Here is an 18,119-nt window from a genome sequence, read left to right on the forward strand (position 1 = left end):
GTAGTCATATCGCATGTAGTCATATCGCATGTAGTCATCTCATGTAGTCATATCGCATATAGTCAATGCAGTATTGCATATAGTCATTGCAGTATTGTATTTTCGAATATTGGCAGGCATTCTACGCCATACATGATCTGCGATGGTAGTAAGTAATATATGTATGACAAACAATGTATTTTATTTTCTCTAGGCGAAAGATAACACCTCCCTCCAAGAAGAAAAGACAAATTGTAAAAATGGGAACATCATAATTATAAACATATATTCTGGCTGTTAGTAAATTTATAGAGTAATCTACTAACCACTTGCCCTTCAAATTCTTTACTACATAATTTCCCATCGTGTATCAATTTGAAACGTCCATATTTTCATATATATTTATTTATTTATTTATCAGTATTTCTGAAATCCATGCCTTTGTGTCCTGATGTACAAATTTTATTTATATATAGTGTCACTGTGTTTGTTACAACAGTTTTTTGGATTTCTTTTACAATTTAGGTTTCTAGTAAGGCCATCCCATCGAGAGAATCCATTAGACGACCATGTGAGTCACTTTCTTTTGTTGACAAAGGTTCCCTGTCTGAACTTTTGCAAACTCAGCCTCATAATTCATGTTGGATTAGATGGGTCAAACGGTGTTCATTCTGTTGAGGTAAGTGTTGAAGTTTTGGCACTGGCCATTGCTGTTTTAGTTGCCATAGTAAGTTAACCCTTTCTGTATGGCACCCTTCTTCAGGTCAAGTGCTGTTAAAATATTATGGCTATGACAGGATTACTAGGGTGTGTTGAAGTTTGCAATAACAATACTTCTGTATATTTTACTATCAATCTGTATAAAACCATCCATAGTACATGTGTTACCACCCCCTGTATTTTGTACATAGGTACATGTATTACCACCCCCCTGTATTTTATACATAGTGACATGTATTACAGGTATCACTCCCTTTATTTTGTTTCAGCTCTATTGTAAATGGTAAACAAGACACTGATTAGCAAATGTGACATATACAATACTAAGATACATATCAAGTGATAGTTTGCCTTCCTCATCACAAATATTTCATGTTAATGTAACTGTCTGCAGTACATTGTATTTGAAAGTTTATCATATTCTTACTGTGAATTTTTTTTTTTTTTTTGTGACTGCCAAGATGTAATAATAACAGTTTCATACTGGAATAAGGAAGATGATCTTTCAGAATGCCATATTGCAACATATGAAGGTATTGGAGGGGAAAGTGGTAAGAATCTAGCTGATAGGGTGGAGAGTGTTTTGTCAGACCACAGTGTGTCATTACAACAGTTATCCTCCTTGTCATCTGATAATGCCACAAATCTGTTTGGAGAAGAGACTGGTACTCATACCATTCTTCAAAGGTAGAGATGTTCAAAATTTGTAGAATATTGTGTGCATACTATTAGCTAGTGACAATGGTGTTATATGAGATAAAGTTCAATAAATATTCATACCTACTAAGCATAATCCTGGCAAACTTAGGGACCGGACAGAATTTACGGCAGGGGGGGGGGCATGAAAAAAAATGGGAGGCTTGAAGGGGGGGGGGGGCGCAGCCATGAAAATTCTCATGGTTTGAAAGGGGGGGCCGCGAAATATTTTGTCATTGAAAAAAATTAATATGTTAGAAAATTTAGCATTGCATGAGATAGCACTTGATATCGCCTTTAATATTGAATGTCTACACTTTCATTTATGTATTAAAATGGAAGTGTGTACGTTTGTATGTACATATTTAGTGAAGCATAAAAACACTACTCAAAATTAATTTGATACACCCTGAATTACTCTTATATACTCCAAGTTGTTCACACACACACACACACACATTTACACACACACATATGTATACATACATACATACATACATTTTAGCACTGTGGAAACAGGTTCAGTGTGTAATTACCATCAAGGTGGAAGAATTTTCAAAATTATTTTATGTTGATTGCAAACATATTGAAGCATATGTTCAAAACCTGCAAAACCTAAAGAATGTTCAAGAAATGAGAATGCGTACAAGGTTAAGTCAGAAAAAGGAGAGGAAAATCAAGCCGTACCAGGACTATAATTGGTTTGACTTAGTTGTGCATGGAAAGTTAAGCTCTCTTCAGGTTGCTGAATTAGACAAGTACTTGAAATATCAGCAACTAAACATACATGGTAGGAAGGATGACAAGTTGAAAGCTGTTACATGTGATGTGTTAAGAAGAACTTTAAGAGAGCAACAGAAGTCAGTGATTGAAAAGAACACAGGTGATGAAAGTGAAGAGGAACTGTGTGACAGTGAAGAAGGAGATATCGTTTTAGAAGAAATTCGTAGTGATACTGATAGTGACACCGATACATCAAGTACTAGTGACAGTGACAGTGAGAGTGACAGCGAATCAAATGAGTCTAGCCATCAAAAAGACCAGGATGGCTCCCTTATTGTTCAAACTAGATCAGGTAGACTGGCTGGATCATGGAAACTTGCCTTTATATAAATTCAAGATTATGAATAAAGGGATTGTATTGCAAAGGCTATTCATCATTGACACTGCACTTCAAGCTTTATAATGTGAATGGTTTAGAAAACTGTGAGTAATACTCATCTGATCACTGTACAGTGTATTGAATACAATTCTGAATTTGCTGTCCCCATCATGAAGTCACAAATGCCTGACACTATAGGTTTAAATATGTATGGTTTTGGAACTGAAAGCATATTGATTACATCTAAATATCCCACAACATTCTGAATTTCTTTGCACTTTCATGATGTCACAAATGTCTTACATTTACATGTGTATTGGTAATGCATTTGGTGTAGGAAAGTGAAAGCTATATTTGTCAGACCTCAGTGTGCATAAAATCCTTAGTTTGCTAGCACTTCATGACATCACAAATGTCTGACATTAGATAGTTATTGTGTTATGAGTATAAATAGATATTTGAATACACTATGTAGGTGATGTGATGTCCTTAGATACTCCCCACAAATGTCCCCACTACAGTTTTTCACAAATCACGCATGTGAATGTGTGTTTACTCTGTGTCTGTGTTTCTGTGTATGTATCAGTGAATGACAGTTAAAACCACCACATCAAATGCCTTGGTATTAAGTGATGACTACTTATGGTGTCTAGTTGGGAAATAAACAAGATTATACCACATGTGTATGATTACATGTATGGTCAAAATGTTTTATTTTGTTTTGATTCTAAAAAAACTTCCTCTACAACTACTAAGTTGTTTGGGCTGAAATAGTAACATAATAGTAGTACCAAAAGAAATATTACAGTTGTGCTACAGTAACAAAAAAATTTGTACTCTTTTTAGTTATTGTAGGGGGCAGGATATTGTGCACTTTTTTTCTTTTCTTTTTTTTTTTTTTGGGGGGGGGGGCATGAAATTTTTATACTTTTGAAAGGGGGGGGGGGGCTGTGAAATTTTGGTCACAGTGGATGGGGGGGCCAAGAAAAAAACCAAGACTGAAATAATTTCTCCCCAGGCCCCCCCCCCCTGCCGTAAATTCTGTCCGGTCCCTTATAAAATAAGCTGGCTGGGGATTTTACCTTTGTTTAAATTTAAATGTCTCTTTTGAAAAAAATTGGAACCTGTCAGGTCAGGAAATGAACATATAATGCTTCATGAGTTTTTCAAACATTATTTTTTTCAGGAAAGCTGATAAACTTGTTACTCAGGCAGGGTGTGACCTCAATGTTCTGAACCGAGTGCTGGTCAATTTAATGAACTGTGCATTTGGGAAACCCCCAACGGACAGAAATGCTCCACATGTATGGCATCTTGCTTACAAGGTAAATAATTATATTTAAAGGACCACTGCAATTCTATTTTTCACTTTTCATCAGATCAATAAAAAATAGCCACTTAACACATTTCTATAGCGTTGAGGAGAAAAAAGTGACCACGAATAGTGAAAATCTCGAATGAAATTATGCTGCTTCCACATTCATGACACCCTCTGCTGAGCGAGTATTTATATTTGCATATGAAAGCATTCCTGTTATGTCGTCATAGTAGGAACACATAACCTTGAACTTCACCTTCCTAACATGCATTGCTATTGCTATGGAGGTTCAGTCACAACAACAAGTTCTAGAAACTGTATCTTTCGAACGGGACAGCGAATGTTCGTCAGATTTTTCAAGTGAAGAGGATCACAGCCTAGCTTTCATCTTTGACAGTGTTATTGATCCCTATTCCTTTGAACTGGACGGTACAAGTGAAAGTTCGACGGGTGGTTCCGGCGATGATGATCTTAACAGGCCACCTACACAAGATCAAGACAGACTTTTAAACAAGAATTGGCATTAAAGTTGCCTTCTATAGTGTCCTGTCCTGTCTGGTACTAGTATATTGACATTCAGGTTTGGGACTTTTCTGAATTAAGTCTGGGTTAATAGTGTAATTTCTTGCGTTTTGCGTATTTATATTGAATAAATGTTAAATTTGCAAGTCAAATTATGGTCGATGCTAATGATTGTAGATGTGTTGTGTCTGTGTCGAACTTTGTCCTGCCGGCAAGGTGCGTTGCGATGCTTGAAACAACACAAGATTTTCAGGACTAAAATTTTAGTTTATATTCATTATCTGTGCCAAATTTGGTGTCTCTACCTTATGTGGTCTATATTTCGTACAGATTTCAATCTGACCTGTGTTGAATTTACTGTGGCTAACAAAATAGGTTCATAATGCTCGAAACAACACAAAACTTTGAAGACTAAAATTATAAGTTTATATCCATCTTTGTGTTTCTGCAGCCTCCAAAAACACAACATCGAACCATTGTCGACTAACGCGATAACGGTACTGCCAAAGTGAACCGCTTGGCTAACAACACCAAGACCAGGTTGGCCTCAAGGATGACATAATATTACAAATGTAAACAACACTTTTGGCTTTGTTAACACATGAGTGCTCGGCATATTCCGGAAACACGAAAAAAGTCGAAGGAAGCAGGCTAGGAGGTACAGATTTTCCCCCTCCCATTTCTATATGACCCATGTAGTAAATCAACATTTAATCATACATTCCTTTTATTAGGGGGCAGTATGAACATACTAGCGGAAAGAAAGAAATAGAATTGCAGTGGCCCTTTAAACTCTTGGTATTTTGGAAAAGTGTGATGTCATTGAGAATAACTTGCAATTATCGGTCATCACTTTTGTTTCCAAATAAAAGGTTATTTATGTTTTACACTTCACTATCACTTGTGTGACTAATAACTGGAAGTCACTTGCAAAACTGCCATGGTATTGACAACTGTGACTTGAGAAACTTGTATTACATCATGATCAATAAAATCAGATTTCCAGGTAATGGACTGACTTCAGAGATATAAGGCTCTGAGTTTTATGTGTGTTTCAATTTGTTAGCTCCGCTGTCAATGAAAGCTGAAAGCGTAGCTTTAGGTATAGGTTGGTATAGAGTATAGAGTATAAGTGAATCATAGGTGTCCGTCAACTTTTTTTATTTTCATCATCTTCTCCAAAAGTAAGTCAGAATACTTCGATATTTGGTGTGCATGTTCCCTGGGGGGAGGCTATTCAGATTTGTTCATGCCAAGTTGATCAATTTCAGATAACATGTAACTTGTGATTAATTCTATATTGTTGTGCAATTTGGAGTGACGGTGAACCAGAATGAAGACAACTCGCGTAAGGAAGGCATGCCAAGGCATGCGGTTGAAGTTATGCAAGAGCAGTCTCACTGCGGACTGTGTGAATCGACCAAACTTTGTTTATATTGGCCGACAGTTTACATGTAAACGACATGAACGTGTCTTACCATTTCCAAAATGCAATTATTTGGCAAGTAAAAATAGTTAAAATAATTACAACTTTAATTTGGCTTCAGACTTTGCATTATGTTTTTCATATCTTTCCTCCTTTGACATGTAAATCCGAAAAGGTTCTCTCTGGTTATGTCAGTGATCATACCGGGACTTCTTTGAGTATGAGCGAGAGGAGGCATGTTGAGGTATTTTGTTGAGAATTATAAATATTGCGAAATGTCAAGTACAAGGTTTAAATACAATGGAATGATGAAAAAAAAATTGACCGAGTCTGCTGACAGTCGATGTTATGTCTACTACAAGTTGAATGTTCAAGTTGTTGACTTGGTAAATTTGTTAGAAATTGAAATTCGAATTGCCTCAACATTATTTTAGATCCCTAGTTTATTTCATTCATCATTAAAATTTTCCAGGGTTAAAGTTGTAAGACACTGGAATTATTTATAGCCAACCTCAAAAATCCTTTATTTCTTTTTCTTGTGTGCATTTCCCAGTCATTATTTTTCTGAGATTTTGTGTAATTTTTCATAACAGTAGATTTTTTTTATAAAATGGTGACTATGGTATAAAAGTACAATATCTTACCAACTTTCTGTGTAAAATGTGTTTTATAGTGAGACATCATATGAAACCACTAACCACTTTATTACATCACTAAAACAAAACTGCATAGTGAAGGGCTGAACAACTGAACCACTTCTATATGTTACCAAAATAAAAAATACCGCCAATGGCGTTGTAGCACAACTGTAGTTTTTAAAAATGTTTATCCATATGCTAGTCAATGCTAACAATAGGTGTTTATTTGCTGAATAACTATCCAGTTGCCTATCCAACCACGTTGCTATCTTTACGATAAATGCTATCATTTGGCTGTTGCTATGGGCGTGGTCATGTTGTTAGATATATTTGCATACATTTGTGTATGTTTTTGTTCACTTGTGTATGAATTCCTGATATTGTCTTTGCAATATACGTGATCATTTGGCTGTTGCTATGGACGTGGTCTTGTTGCTAGGAAAATTTACATACATTTTTTGAATGTTTATTCAATTGTCTATTAAACCCTGTTGTTATCTTTGTGAAATACACCACCGTTTGGCTGTTGCTATGGGCGTGGTCATGGTTACTAGGGTATTTGCATACATTTTTTGAATGTTTATTCATCTGTCTTTCTATTCCTGTTGTTATCTTTGCAATATACATGATTATTTGGCTGTTGTTATGGGCGTGGTCTTGTTGCTATGCAAATTTACATACGTTTTTTGGATGTTTATTCAATTATCTATTAAACCCTGTTGTTATCTTTGTGAAATACACCACCGTTTGGCTGTTGCTATGGGCGTGGTCATGGTTGCTAGGGTATTTGCATACATTTTTTGAATGTTTACTCACTTGCTTACCAGATGATGTTGTTATTTGACCAAAATATACTGCCATTTGGTTGTTGCTAAAGGGCGTGGTCATGGTCGCTAGGGCCAATTTTGTCAAAATGTTTTTAAGAAAATCTGCAGAATAACAGTTTCAGAAACATCTCGCCAAGTTTCAGACTAATTGACCAAGTACTTTTTGAGATATAAGTTTTTGACCAAAAATGAACATTTTTACACCTAATTTGCATATCACTCATGGAATCATGGTATGCTTAATATTTCTTCGTCCATACATCCCTAGATACATTCCCATTAAATTGCAGCCCAATCTGCTCAGTAGTTTTAGAATTATAGATTTTTAACCAAAAAGACACATTTTTAGCCCTAATTTGCATATCACTGATGGAATCATCCCGTCATGAACAAATCTTACTTTACACCCCCTTAAGAATGTTCCCACCAAATTTCGCACCAATCTGCCCAGTAGTTTCTGAGTTTAAGTTTTTTGACCAAAAATCACATTTTTTGACCCAAATCACACACCTGTGATGCGATCATTTTGATTTGAACAATTTCCCAACTAGACACCCAAAGTAATGGACCCACCAAATATCGTGGCAATCGGTTCAGTGGTTTTTGACTTTAAGTTGTTTACACACACACACACACACAGACAGACAGACGCCGGGCGATCCCTATAGCACTACTGAACAAGTTCAGTTGTGCTAAAAATAAAAAGAACAGCGGAGCTATTCTGACCGATAGGTCGCTTGTTATATTAGTTGACATATTTTATGTATTCAGTGGTTAAATATGTGGTGTGTGTGTTCACTGTATTTCTATATATTCTATACATTTTCTTTTTCAGGTTGTCTGAGAAATAGATGACCTGAAAGACATCATTGGGAAGTATCATCTATGGTAATAACCTACCCCCTCCTATGGAACTCGAGGAGCTTCATTCAGAGACAGAAGTCATAGATTGTGTTTTCTCTAACAAAACAAACAGAATGTAATGAATTTTCTTATTGTCAAGGTGAATTAGTTATTCCAGATGCTGATGACATTGGTGACATTATCCCTAACAGTATCTACAATTAAAGTGAATGAACAGATGTTTTCTTCTCCTGTCTTTGATGGTATGGGTAAACTAGAAATACAGAATATTTTGCAAAAAGTGTCAACTGATGGAAACATTTCAAATGATCCTGAAGTAAGTGAATTACTGATTAAAGATCGAGTGTACTGCATTCCCTCTAATAAATTACAATTATTATAATAACTACATGTAAGCTTGTAAAAGCACAAAAAGCCCTTATGTGCACAATACTGTCACCATTCCGCTATGTGTCCTTTCAAACTGAAAATTAGCTCATAAATACAAATTATGTGACATTTAATGTGATCTCATTCGAAGTAGGCCCATGTTCCAAGTGGAGGGCTCATAAATACACTGTGTACATAACCACCTAAAAGTTTAGAGGGGGGGGGGGGGCATTAATATTCTTATAAACTTCAAGGAGGTCCCTTGAATACAGCTCAAAGAACACTGTTAATACATCTAAAGTAATAACTCATGGCTACTTATAAAACTAACTGCTATACTCTATGATATCACCATTATTTATATTTTGTTTTTATTTATTATGCCTCATCACTGGGTATACACAAAAAATTGACAAGTACAATACAGAGTAAATTGAAACAGATCAATGAGGCTGACATTATTTTGTTAGGATAACCAGGTATCAGGTACCAGACGAGTATCCCACAACAGCAAAACTTGATTGAAATTAAAATTAAAATGTGAAATAAAACTAAAATAGATTACAAATTTATTTAGAAAACATGCATAAATACTTGCTAAGATCATAATTATTATAAATTCTTACATTCGACAATGACGGAATGCTAAATCATTGTCTGTCTATTTGATGTTGAAATGTAGCTGATTCCATAAACGCACAAACCGATTGAAATAGGAGTGAGTGACTGACTGTGTGGAAAAATTATGGTGTCAAAGTTAGATGAGAATCAAGACCTGGTATTGGGATAGCCTAGTTGAGATGTATTGAAATGAATGAACATTTTCTAAGACTGTCCCCAGCCTTGAGATACTTATAATATGATATTAGACTATTACATTAACATTTTCTGAGACCGTCCCCAGCCTGGAGCTACTTACAATACGATATTACACTAGTCTAGCACAATATCATTTTCCGAGACTGTCGCCAGCCTGGAGCTACTTACACTACCATATTAGACTAACACAATAACATTTACCGAGACCGACCCCAGCCTGGACTTACTTAGAATATGATATTAGACTATTATAAAACCATGTTCTGGGACCATCCCCAGCCTGGCGCTACATGTACTTACAATACCATATTACACCAGCACAATAACATTTCCCGAGACCGTCCCCAGCCTTGGGCTACTTACACTACCATATTACACTAGCACAATAACATTTCCCGAGACCGTCCCCAGCCTAGGGCTACTTACACTACCATATTACACTAGCACAATAACATCTACCGAGACCGTCCCCAAGCTGGAGCTACTTACACTATCATATTACACTAGTGACTAGCACAATAACATTTCCCGAGACAGTCCCCAGCCTTGGGCTACTTACACTACCATATTACACCAGCACAATAACATTTCCCGAGACAGTCCCCAGCCTTGGGCTACTTACACTACCATATTACACTAGCACAATAACATTTCCCGAGACCGTCCCCAGCCTAGGGCTACTTACACTACCATATTACACTAGCACAATAACATCTATCGAGACCGTCCCCAAGCTGGAGCTACTTACAATACCATATTACATTAGCACAATAACATACACTGCACCAACATCTATCTTCAATGATCAGACTGATCTTGTAGTGGTGTACTTCCCTTCGCACATGGAGAATACCATCTACGTTTACCTGTCACTGCACATGCACAAACAATATGTGTATGCGGCCTGAGCTAGGAGGTGCCCAGCCTGGAGGAGTGTCCTGAGCCTAGAGGTATGCTGTTGGACCCTACTCATTGCATGGCCGACCACAACAATGTCACGTGACTTTGTTCTACTTGTGACGTACATTTGTAATTTCTGAAAATAGCCAAAGTGTATCAGCCTGGCGTAGGCTGCATTCTATGGTAGAATAATCGTCGATTATTAATTATCTAAAAGTAATATGCATAAAGTAAATGCACATTTCCTATTACAAAAACACCTATCATTCTAAGAGAATTTCAAATTGTAAAATTGCATTTTGTAGGCTCTTTAAGACTGCATACATTAAATTCAATAAAATTCAGTACATACATTACGTTAACCATAACAAATCACTTATTTATGTCTTAAAGTTTGTTGATGTACTTTACAGTGTTAATGAATAATTTGGATAATTAATAACTTTCGGTAATTACTGATAGGCCATATCTTTAGACTACATACTTCAATTTCAATGCAAATTACTACATACATTAAACATAACAGAGTGCATATGTCTATCGAAGTGTTTGATTTTGCTTATGGTTCGAGTCCACGCAAAAACTAGAAAAAATTACAAAATTAACTTTTTGGGGAAATAACTTCCAACCATCTCAGCTATCATCGTATGCAACCCAAATGAATGTAGCACTTCTCAATTTTGAGGTACGGGAAGGAATAAAAAACAAAAACGAATGCACATGGCTTTACAACCATTTGCACACTTTATACTCGCCCTTGCGGTACAGTAGTAGTGATTATATTTCAGCGAGTGAAGTCAAAACCAACGATTTGGAAGTTATCTTTTCATGAACCACGTGCATAGCTATTTTGTAATAAAAAAAATAACTCACCATTCGTATCTCTCCTGTTATCTAGTACCGATCAACAGATCGTTTCCATGTCGTCCATGCCATATATCGTCTCGTGTTGTTCATTGACACTACTTCACTTAGGTGACACTAAATAAAATGTCACAGAAACGAACCATGTGGTACATTTTCATTCCCAATAATTGAATTCTGATCGAAACGAAAATAATCTGTTTTACGGATACATGTCCTCAAAAATCTGCGATTTTCAATGGCGCTATACAGATTTTCCATCGGTACGTCAGTATCGAATGCTAAGTAATTTTCCTGGTAGACACAACAATGGCAACAGAAATTGCAACAATAGTGGTGCGTCTTTTGACGTTGATTTCGACACAGATACATGTTATGTATCGAAATAAAAACAATCGACTCTGAGTACGATGCTTCAAAACAAAACATAGTACAATGTACTACATGTACAATCGCAACCGGACTATGCATTGTTACTCCAATAAAATACCATCATACTAAAGATGTTTTATGAAGCTAACTCTTTATTAGTTAAAACACCACTTTCAAAGAATTTGGTATATTTTCTGTCGTTTCATGTTCACACAAGCGGGGAACTCCTCTAAATTGAACGGGAACCCAGGGAACATTTACTCTCTCACCGGAAACCACTACGTAAAACCTCAGACCATTAAAATGTAGCTTGACACTCTGCTTTCCATAAAAGGAAGTAGGCTCCGCCCTCAATTTGTTCACAAACATATGCAAATGAGGAAGTTAATTTTTAACCCGAATAGCCAAAATCGCATGTCGAAAAGTTGGTGTTGGCTACATTTGAACTGAAAGATTTCATATTTTTTGGCCAATAGAATGGACATAACATGGAAAAAAAACAAATTTTCGAAAATGATAAAGTGATAAAGGAATGTGACACAACTTTTCTGTAAGGAATGTGTAAAACGTTTTTTGTTTGATTCAACTCACAACACATGTTTTTGTTTTTTCTCAAGTTTACATTTGTAAAGAATTGCGTTTCTCTGTGGAAATTAGCAACATCAAAGAGTACCCAGCAATATCAAACAAAGAAGGTTCTTGTTCACCACGTTGGTGGCTACAAAACTGTGTCTCAGATTTCTGATTGCGTCTTTTTCTCGAAAGTAAGACGGATTTAAATGAGACAAACATGGTTTATTTGGACACTATTTTTTATTATTTATATATCTTCGTAACAAAAACAGATAGGAAAAATCTGAGACACAGTTTTGTAGCCAATGACGTGGTGATAAACACTGTGCATTGTTTTCTATTGTTGGTCGAAATTTGAAGGAGCTAATTTTTGTTGAACCAAAAATGCAAATTATCACATATGTAGAGGTCACGTGACCGAAAGTACATAAAACCAAATTTTACTAATTTCATTGTAAAGAGTGGATCAAGAGCTTTCAGAAAATGTATAGTTATGGATGTGTATAATCATTACTTTCTTAACTGCAAACCAATATCAACAAGGGACATTGAACGTGGTCTATTTAGTGAGTAATTTTCATAATTAATTATTTTCGGTAATTAGGCTATATCTCAAGACTGCATACTTTACTTTCAATATAATTTACTTCATACATTAAACATAACAAAGCCTATACACCCTATATAAAGTTTGTTAATGTACCTCACAGTGTTAATGAATAATTTGCATAATTAATGATTTTCGGTAATTAGGATATATCTTAAGGGGGAGGTGTTAAATTCAACAAGCGACCTATCGGTCAGAATAGCTCCGCTGTTTTTTTTTCATTTTATTTTTTATTTTGGTGACACGTAGAAGTGGTTCAGTTCTTCAGCTCTTCACTATGCAGTTTTGTTTTAACGATGCAATAAAGTGGTTAGTGGTTCATATGATGTCTCATGTAAAACACATTTTACACAGAAGTTGGTAATGTATTGTACTTTTATACCATAGTCACCATTTTATAACAAAAATCTACTGTTATGAAAAATTGCACAAAATCTCAGAAAAAAAATGACTGGGAAATGCACACAAGAAAAAGAAAAAAAAGAGAAGATTTTGAGGTTGGCTATAAATAATTCCAGTGTCTTACAGCTTTAACCCTGGGAAATTTTAATGATGAATGAAATAAACTAGGGATCTAAAATAATGTTGAGGCAATTTGAATTTCAATTTTCTAACAAATTTACCAAGTCAACAACATTCAACTTGTACAAGTTGTAGTAGATATATATAGGGAAGAAATGTATTAATCGCCATCTTAGTTTCCGGACGGCGACAATCCCCGCCAAGTACCCGAAAGATAGTCATTCTGGCAGCCATACGTTACAGTGGTAACACTCGTTCATGTTCTATTACCTTTCATAAAGAAAACACAACGAAATGGTTGAAGTGATCTTTTTTTTTTAATTTCTTTTCATCACAACAACAAAATCTGCGTGATCAAAAGTGTTGTAAACTAAACCAGAAAGAATTATTGGACTGGCTAAACTTCCTGATGAACTGGAGTAAGGTCCAAGTCCAAGTAAGCCTCGATAGTACGTGAGAAAATCGTCTCAACCTAGCGATACAACTTTCAAAATATAACTTGACATTCATTTGTTAGATTTATACAATTCAAGACGCGTTTTCACTCGAAAACAACAATTCTGTGAATAATGACACTCTGAACGCAGCGATTTCTCGGACGATGTTACCACTGTAACGGATGGCTGACAACGACTTGCTTCCGGGTTAGTACCTCGTGCATCCGGGTACCTGGGGTTGTCGCCGTACGGAAACTAAGAAAGATGGAATTTACAGTGTTTCTTGTGACCGGCGCGGCGCCTGTCAGCAGACTCGGCCATTTTTTTTTCATCATTCCATTGTATTTAAACCTTGTACTTGACATTTCGCAATATTTATAATTCTCAACAAAATACCTCAACATGCCTCACTTCGCTCGTACTCAAAGCAGCCCCTCGCGGTATGATCACTGATGACATGACGAGAGAACCTTTTCGGATTTACATGTAAAACGGGGAAAGATACGCAAAACATAATGCAAAGTCTGAAGCCAAATTAAAGTTGTGATTATTTTAATTATTTTTACTTGCCAAATATTTGCATTTTGGAAATGGCAAGACACGTTCATGTCGTTTAACTTTGCATGTGAACTGTCGGCCAATAAACAAAATTTGGTTGATTCACAGTCCGCAGTTAGACTGCTCTTGCATAACTTCAACCGCATGCCTTCCTTACACAAGTTGTCTTAATTCTGGTTCACTGTCACTCCAAATTGCACGACAATATAGAATTAATCACAAGTTACATGTTATCTGAAAACATCACATTTTTATAGTGGGTCTGAAGTGAGATTTTAGTGAGTACCAAGAACGTCCTGTGTTAACTACAACATGATTTTTGACAGTTAAAGATTATCCCCAGAACACCAAACGAACTTATGTATTTAAGTGCAATGTAAAGTAGGTCTAGTGTAATTTATATTCATTATTTCATAAAATATCTCCAAGCTGCTTTACTATTTTTTAAGAAAAACATAACACAATTGCAAAAATGGATAAAAGTCTATGATAGATTTTTTCAATATGCTGTAAGTGTACATTGTATTATTCCAGCTATTTATCAATTACAAAAAATATGGGGTCACCACGTCTGTTTAAATTCTAGAATTGAAGTTGTCACTCCAAACCCCATGACAGAAATATCGTATGAAATTTTGTTGAATTTTGACAAAATTAAAATGAGCTTGTTTATCTTTGCACATATGTATAATGTTCATAATTATACAACAAAAATTATTGTGTGTATGCTAACTTGAAAATGCCAGTAAAAAATGTGCCTCGCCACCCCATCAAAATTTCAACATTTTGGAACAAAAATCACATGAAATTGTGCAATATTGGAACACACAGGCACCAAGGGATATATCTATCAGTACACATATGTATGCTAAATTTCTTTTCTCCAAATGCCAAAATGCTCATAATATTCACAACTGTGACTCTCCCACCCCATCAAAATTTCAATATTTTGGAACAAAAATACCGCCAATGGCGTTAGTTGTAGTTTTTAAAAATGTTTATCCATAATAGTCCATGCTAACAATAGGTGTTCATTGGCTGAATGACTGTCCAGTTGCCTATCCAACCATGTTGCTATCTTTGCAATATACGTGATCATTTGGCTGTTGCTACATGTATGGGCGTGGTCATGTTGCTAGATATATTTGCATACATTTTTGAATGTTTTTGTTCACTTGTGTATGAATTCCTGATAATATCATAAACTAGGCAAAGCCCATAATCTTGTGCAGGGTAGATTCATTTGGGACTGGCTGCCTAGGCCAGGGTTCGGACACTTGATTTGGGTCATTTTCCAGGGGTGTTGACCATCAAAATGTATTTTATTGAATGACAACTAATTCTCTGACATGGACGGCTCTCACAACTCGTCACAAAACATTTTAAAGAAAATCAACACTCGATGCAGTTGTTGGTTTCAAAACACATCATAGCCATTAGATTAATATTGTTCATTTTTAATCAGCTAACCTATCATAGACCCTCCACCAACATTGGTCTCTGGAGAAATGTTTTGTTGACATGTTGCCGAAAATCGCGATTTCTCAATTCAACTTAGAAATGTTACTGTACCAACAAACATATGAAAGTAGTTATTATTTGTTGAACATGTAAAAAAAAAATTCAATTATCGACAATATAAATGTCAAAACCGCATTTCCACAACGTGGAAATTCAACTGCGCTGTGTCATCAGTGTTCAGTATCGCATACCATTCATCAACCTTTCAAATAGTTGAATAAATTATAGGGGTACAATGTTACGATAATCATACCAACATTCCTACTGTTACAATATTGCAATGCATGATGTTATGTCGCCTATATGACAACCGGAGTACGGTAGTGCGTGGAGAATTCACATAGTATATGTAAGGCGCATGCGTAGTCACTGCACTGCAATGCATCCCTTGGAGAACCACCAGTTTTTTATCGCATAGTATATACGACGCACATGCGTCCTAGTCATTGAGCCGCTACGTGGTAGCTTTGCTGCCACTGCGCGAGCTTTTATCTTTCCAATATATGTGATCTTTTGGCTGTTGCTATGGGCATGGTCTTGTTGCTAGGCACATTTGCATACATTTATTGAATGTTTATTCATTTGTCTTTTAATTCCTGTTATCTTTGCAATATATACATGATTATTTGGCTGTTGCTATGGGTGTGGTCTTGTTGCTAGGCAAAGTTACATACATTTTTTGACTGTTTATTCAATTGTCTATTAATCCCTGTTGTTATCTTCGCAATATCTGTGATCATTTGGGTGTTGCTATGGGTGTGGTCTTGTTGCTATGCACACTTGCATAGATTTTTTGAATGTTTATTCATTTGTCTTTCAATTCCTGTTATCTTTGCAATATACATATACATGATTATTTGGTTGTTGCTATGGGTGTGGTCATATGATAATTTTATAGTGATCAATATGTCACCTTCCCACGTCAAAAAACCCAAACTGACAAAACCCGTCACTGGTATTAAAATTACATTCATGACAGTATAAATTCCTCTGTAGAGATAAAGGTGTGAATGGTTTGTGGGCCACATTTCCAGACCAGCAATAGCCTAAGGAGTGTGGTTGATGATACATTTCATCAAGTCTAAAATTTCTAAAAACTTCATTTTTAAGTCAACCATGGTAGTAGAGCTAATTTTCTTCACAAGGACTTCTGAAACTCCTTCTGTTCACCACCTAAATCTCAAAGAGTACGTACAGTGCTCAAAAAACATCTAAGACTTCACTTCACTTCAAAACACTTTTGGGTTTGTTTCGCGTTCGAATGTTGACAAGAGCGCAAGTTTCAGTCTGCGGCAAAAGTTGTGTCATTGACGTAATTCAAATTTGACACCTCCTACCCTAAGAATGCATACGTGAATTTCAATATCATTTAATACATACGTAACAACAATGAAGCAGGTATGTAATATAAAATTTGTTGTTGATATAGCTTACGGATTAATTAAAAAAATTGCACAATTAATGATTTTAGGTAACTAGGCTGTCTCTTAAAAATGCAAGCTTCAAATTTCATATAATATGGTAAATATATCAACCATAATAAATACATACCTGTCCTTGGACATTTCTTGATACAACTTTTACCTTTAATGAGTAATTTGAATAATGAACTATATTAAGAGTTTTATTAAGCAGTGTCAGGAACTCTCAAAATTCTGTATAATTTGGCATATACATTAACCTAAGAAAGAACACTTGTCCAAAAAAAAAGCCTGTTACCACATTTTTTTGAGTTTTAATGAGTAATTTGCATAATTAGTGATTCCCGTACAGGAGGCATTCACTTTGAATCTGGTGAATACCTAATGTGCATATCACTGATGAGATCATTACATGCTTAATATCACTTAATCTATACACCCCCAGATGCATACCCATTAAATTTCATCCCAATCTGCTCAGTAGTTTTGGATAAAAGATTTTTGACCAAAAAGACACACTTTTAGCCCAAATTTCCTAATTTGCATATCACTGATGGAATCATCATGACATGAACAATTGCAAATCTAAACACCCCTGAAAATGTTCCCACCAAATTTCAAACCAATCTGCCCAGTAGTTTTTGAGTTTTTTGACCAAAAATCATATTTTTGACCCAAACACACACTGGTGGTAGATTATTTTGATTTGAACAATTTTCTAACTAGACACCCATGGTAAGACACCCACCAAATATCATGGCAATCGGTCACACACACACACTTTGCCATGCCTATAGCACTACTGAACCTTATCCGTTCTGTTGTGCTAAAAAATGTCTTGTCCTATGAAAGAAAGTTTTATTCTTGTATTAAATATTTTCCTCTCAAAAATATAATATTATTTATCCCCAAATTTATAGTACCTTTGTCACCTATAGGCCACCATATATTTTTGCTATTCTGTCGGGAGAATATGTGGTTGTATATATTTCCCTTTCCCTAAAATATCCCCCTAGTACGGGGTTGCTATATAAAAATATCAACCTCTTAAACCAGTTTTCAAA

At 35.6% G+C, this 18,119-nt stretch overlaps 1 protein-coding gene across 2 annotated transcripts in view; it reads right to left on the reverse strand.

Annotated features, from left to right (window-relative positions):
* LOC144443360 (GPI ethanolamine phosphate transferase, stabilizing subunit-like) overlaps positions 1-18,119 on the reverse strand; it is a 116,560-nt gene that overhangs the window by 56,533 nt on the left and 41,908 nt on the right. The gene's annotated exons all lie outside the window — the stretch shown is intronic.

Source organism: Glandiceps talaboti, chromosome 12 (assembly GCF_964340395.1).
Source record: "Glandiceps talaboti chromosome 12, keGlaTala1.1, whole genome shotgun sequence".
Classification (NCBI taxonomy): domain Eukaryota; kingdom Metazoa; phylum Hemichordata; class Enteropneusta; family Spengelidae; genus Glandiceps; species Glandiceps talaboti.